The following is a 6,125-nucleotide window of genomic DNA, read 5'->3' on the forward strand; positions in this document are numbered from 1 at the left end:
TAAAAGTTTAAGAATGAGTCGAGAATTAAAGTCAGATAAAAAAAAAATTAGGAAGAACCAGAAGTGCAACTCCGCATCAATTATTGTGATTCTTCGTGTACTTGGTAAAAAAGGATTACTATTAATTTCATTGTTTGTGCAAGAAATGATGTACGCTCTATTATTGAATGACTGATAGATAGAAAAATTCGGTTACGAACAGTTATATTTCACACGGACAGTGAATCTAACGGTCATCCTTTAAGAAATTATCGCGGTTAATCAAATAATCGAGCATAAGATATCGGAAATCAGTCGAAACAAAAATACGGTGTCAACAAGGTTTCACGGGTTTAAAATACAGTGTCCTCGAGATAGAGTAAATTGGGAATCGGTCCCCACTTTTTGGATAAAGTCTTTTTCATGCACGTGAACGAGTTGATTTCGTATGAACCAGTCGAGTCGATCGGCGCGTGTCACGAATAACCAAAAATATAAAAACAAAATAAATCCGCGAAAACGGGTACGGACGACAAATTTTTTTTTTCTCGGCGAGGTCGGTACACGTGGCAAAAAGGCCGGCTCTTAATGGCTCCACACGCTTTTTTCACTATTTTTCCTGATAATATTAATCTTTTTTTTTTGGCTCATCTATCTTTAATTTCCCTATTAAAATAATTAAGCACCGAACCAAAACTAAAGCCTCGTACGCGTGGGACATGTCACATTTTCAACCCCTCTTTCTTTGTCGGGACAGCCATTTCGTTTTTTTTTTTTCTTTGTTTCGTTTTTTTTTTTCGGCTCCTCCGATCAAATCATGGCCAAAGCGGAGAATAAAATGATCCCTACTTTTGACCGCCCGGATTTTTTTTTAATTTTTTATTTTGTTTATAATTATGTCTTGACTCCTCAAATTATTATGATCTAACCGCGCGTTGAATTTTGAGGACTCTAAAAGGTCAAGGCGGGCGCTCATGCGGGGGAGGCGATTCCGTCGCGGTTCGAAGTTTCTGACCTGCGGCGGTTGTCGATTTCTCATCGCGCGGGCGTAAGCAGTTTTGAAAAATCGGTCCGACCAATTTCATGTCGGGACCAACTCTCGGACGTAAGAAGCGGGGGAGAATTACCAAAACGGCCTTAGACCCGTTACACTTATATCAATTTAGTTCTAAACGTGTCGATTGAGTCCTAAATATTTACAAAATTTTCCAATTGAGTCTATCAAGTAAATTTTGGGCCGGAAAGCCAGTAGAAATGACCAGATTATGAAAATTTGAGATGAATGGTCAGATTATCTCCTATGAATATGGACAAAGCCATAGAGAGAAGAGAAGGTAAAATGGGACACATCCGAACTGGAGCCCAAAACGACCCACCTCACTTTCTACGCCATTAATGAATCAATCAATTGATAACAAAAGCATGCCCGCAGGTTTCAATGGATCGACCTGCGCGTTGAATATTTTGGGGACGGTCCTAAGATTAGCCGTGCTTATACGGGGGAGGCGATTTCGATCGCAATTTGAAGTTTTCTATCTTGCGGGGTTGCCGGTTCGTCACATGGACGGGAGCGGTTTGAACTTTGGTCCGCAACGGGACACAATTTTATGTCGCGGTCGCGATCAGATGGATGGCAGGAGAAGTATATAAAGTCCGGCGAGTCGATCGATCGAAGAGAATGCTCGGGGTGTGCCGGCGGGTGGCAATGGATGTTGAGGCATTTCGCCGATGTCGTATCTTCGATGAAGTACCCTTTGCCGAAAACTTGTTCTTCGATTTTTTTTTAAGAGAAGACAGGTTCTGTGATGATTCCGGACTAGAGTTGTATCAACGGAACACGAGGAACAAGTACACTTTGACGGAACTTAATCAACCATGAAGCCTGATGTCATAAAAAGAACTTTTCGATAATGACAAAGGAAATAATATTAGTCTTAAAAGCTCATTTGTCCAGTTTCTCGGCACGGGGCTATGTATCATGTATTCAATATTCGATTGTTCATATTCGCCAGTAAAAAGGCAAATTCAGGGCTTTCAAAGCCTTGTGGAAAAGGCTAGTTATCGACCCATACTGTCTAACCTTAATCTTTGTCGAACTTCTTCGACAAACTATGCTAGGTTCAACCCCATTTTGTCCCATAGGTGGTAATGCTGGTCTTGCCAAATTTGTGAACGTTAATCGGCATGTTAGGCCTAATGGGAATATCCACATTGGGTGGAACTAGCCTTACGTCTTCGACATTTGATAATTGACTGGCCTGCTAACTAATTTGATTTGTCAAATTATTATCACCAATTTGATTATTTTGACCTACATCAGCCCAATCATTCTCATAATTACGACATTGATTAGAAGATTTAGGCATTTGCATAATTCTTATGGGGTGGACTACTCTGACCAATATTATTGACATCAATAAATGAATAGGGACTAGGAACATACTTTCTTACCCAATCAAGTTGCGTGTTTTTTTTTTTTGGCTGACATTAGTAAATAGTACAGCTTCACAGCTTGAGGCCACGAGCTCGTTCGTCTCGATACGAGACTTCACGAAAGTTGCGGACCCCGCTTAAAACGACGGGTGACGAGCCATTTGTCCCCCAAAATAATGCAAGTGGACCGTCCTAGAAAGCTAGTAGAAGCGAGACCAGCGTGCGACCATCAGTAGAGAATTGGATGCCGACGTGCATGCGGGAGGCCTTGATCGACGCCAGATCGACGCATAGCGATCGGAATTTCAATTGGATTTTGGAACGTGATGCAGTTACGTGTAAAGGGGTCGACGTGGACACGATAGGAATGAGGAGGAGATAAGATCAATAGTGAATTTTTTTTGTTTTTCGCGCATATTGGTTTGATGGTGCGTCGCTGTCGTCAAGGGAAGAAAAGGGGTCTCGAATTCTCGTACCAATAATTAGGACAGAGGCATTCGAGTGACGAAAAAGTTAACCGGGGGACTTGTCAATTGGAGCACGAAGCGCCCGTCATCGCTTGTCGATCTCTCGAAGATGGACGAACGACCACCAACCACCTTGCGCCATCAATGAAATCACTAGATGAGTAACAAAGCATGCTCTGGGTTTTATTAATCGGATCGAGATTTTTTTTTTGGTACAATTTTCGGTTTGATTGAATAACACTGCAGGTCGCGCCCGTCGCCACGGTGCGGGCGAATCCTCGACTGCTGTAGGTGAAAAGGGCGATTCACGTGCATCGGTGGAAATTAACAAGACCGAATGATTCGCGATAAAAGGATTCTTCGGGTGCGTTCGTTTCGCGGAAAATGAGTGATTTTGAAAAATATTTTTCCGAAAAATAGCCGCTTGTATCGTTTAAGAAAATAATTGAATGAAAATATTTTTCATTGCCCACGAAAATAATTAACCATATATTATTATCGATGATGAAAATATTTTCCGTTGACTAGTTTTTTCTAAATGATACGAGCGATCACTATTTGGAAAATATTTACCAAATTACTTATTTCCTGCGGAACGAACATACCTTTCAAATTCAAATCTAAAATTGAGCAGACCCAAATGCTACGGGACATGTGAATGTCACCTTCCGATCGCTAAATAAAGTCTTCACTTGAAACTCCACGTGTACGTTTTTCGCTGACCTCTTCTCGATGTGAGGACATTTTAATGTTAGATCTTATCTTCAGAAACAGTCCTATGGTCGGCGGGTTCCACAGGGGGGAGGTACTAGTATTGAAATTCCATGACCCTCGTTCATTTCCTTCCCAATTTCGCAATTAATTCATCACATGACGGGCAACGATCGCTTGGAGAGTGAGAAAACTCACGAATTGAATGCCTAACTTCATCGAGCGTCATAGGCTGCGTTGGGTAATTCGAATTTTGAGTCCGGATAGGATAGCAAATCGTCTTATCCGGTGTTTGGCGGCGTCTTCCGGACCAGATAATCCCAAATATACCCGGATGAAATGCCAAATAAGAATTCCGGGGGACGAGGGTGCGATAAAGTCGAATTGAATAAAAAAAATTAAAAAATAACATAATAAAACTCAATTTCTCGAAATGGAGAATCCATTGAAACTGACCTCTTCACCACAATGACCCCTCCACCAGACCCAAGTGGCTGTCATGACTATTCACCTCATCAAACTCCTTTGATAATCTGTCACCTTTTGGTTTCTCCCGGATTCAATCTTGTCCTTTGCTCATCCTCCATTGTTGTTTTCGCCACCGCCGACGATAGCCCCACCGCGCAATCGTAGTCGCTGTCGAGACGACGAGAGACAGGGTCAGGAGGAGGAGGGAAGGGGAAGGGGGAAAGGGAAAGCGATGGGGCATCGACTCGCGACGGAGGGACCAGTTGGTGTGCGGGGGACGTGACTGGATCCAGAGCCATCAGCAGGGGATGGTATAGGCATAAGTCGACATGGCGAAGTGGACAACGGGGAGTAGAAGTCAAGTATAAGGATGATTGCAATGGTAGAAGGGTTAAGGTTCTAGAGCGCTAAGGTTCTTCAATCCGGAGGATATTCGGAGGAATTCTAATCCCATCTTATCTTACCCCATCCCGATTCGAATCCGAATTACCAATCGCATCGGCACTCGACGGTAATCACAAAAAGAGATCTTATGTTAAAAGATGGAACGTCGGGTTATGCCCAACAAAATAAAAATAAAAAAATAAACGAATTTGCTTTTTCCTTTTCTTTTTGACATTTCTTTTCTCTCTCTTTATTTTTATTTTTTTGGCTGAGGATGTTGAAAAAACCCCAGTAGGACCCTTTAGCTTGTTTCAGCCATCCAAGCAAACGTCCGCGCTCTTTCCTCTAGGGACCTCTCGAAGCAACTATGATTGAAACACAGTGGCATCGTACGAGATAAATCAAACGATCGCGATGAGACGTCACGGTTCGAAGGGGGCGACACGCGAGACCCTCACGTCGCGTCGACGGATCGTGACACCCGAGTTCCGCCTCCGTGTTCCGGGATCGGATTCCGCACTCCGCGTGGAGTTTACCCAGCCGCGATCGGCCCGACGACGAAGCGGAGCGCGAATTCTCCCCAAGGGCTATTACGGAAAAGGAAGAAGAAGGAATACATTGAAAAGCTCGAGGTCAACAAGAGGCAACGCTGGTGTGGAGACCGAACGAAAACGATGTCGGGGGGCTGACGCGAGACCGGATTTCCGGTTTTTGACCGACTTTTGGACCGGGATCGGAGGACCCTGGCCAGGTCGGGCCAGTCACGAGGTCAATTGGAACAGTCCACATGCGTGCTTGTCCCTCCGGCAATGCCGCGTGGACCACAGGACCCAGATGTGACTCATCTGGAGTCACGCAACTGGCCATGATGAAACTAGTCGTGCTCTTGCTCTTCTCGTATGCCGAGCAGACCCGTCGAATATGTGAGTTTGAATTGAAAATGATCCGATCCGATCCAATTTGATACGTGTAACCCGTTTTGACTTATTTTTATGCAATGTAAATTCAGTGACTCAAATCCAATCCGGCTCCAATACATGTCCGACCCGACCCGATCAATATTTCTAAAACAATTATATATTTAACCCAATTTGAAGTGAGAGTGCAAAAACAAGTGAGGGGCAAGAGAGAGTTATAGAGTTGGGTTATATTTAAATAAGTTGTGAACCTATTTAACATCCCTAGTATTTTGGAATTTGCCATTCTGAACCTATTTATGACCCATTAAGTGAATATAATTAACCAATATAGAACATATCGAATATGAGTTAAGAAATGAATCTGTAACCCATTTTGACATATTTAATGCCGAGTTAGCGCTCGATGGATGGACTGATAAAGCTTTAGAACACTTGATTTAAGCAGTTGGTGAGTGTAATTGAGCGATTCGATGTGTGTACGTAATGATTCTATTGATGTATTGTGCGTTTGTTTGTACATGTTGTATCGAAAAGTGTCCCGATGGCACTCGATAAGAAGCCTTTGCCTGTTGCAGGCAAGGGTCACAGCCCTCGCCTAGTGGTCAACGAGGGTCGGTTAGCCCTCACCTGTGACCTGCCAGAGTGGGCCAGCGACTCTCACAGCCTTGAAAAAAAGAAGAAGAAAAAGTAAGAAAGAAAAAATAAAAAAATTCACTAGAAAAATTTAAAAAACTGTACACGTTAATATTGGCCAGTGTCCACG

The sequence above is a fragment of the Syzygium oleosum genome, unplaced genomic scaffold (assembly GCF_021117445.2).
Source record: "Syzygium oleosum isolate NSW1041296 unplaced genomic scaffold, Sole_v2.1 Sole_v2.28, whole genome shotgun sequence".
Taxonomy (NCBI): domain Eukaryota; kingdom Viridiplantae; phylum Streptophyta; class Magnoliopsida; order Myrtales; family Myrtaceae; genus Syzygium; species Syzygium oleosum.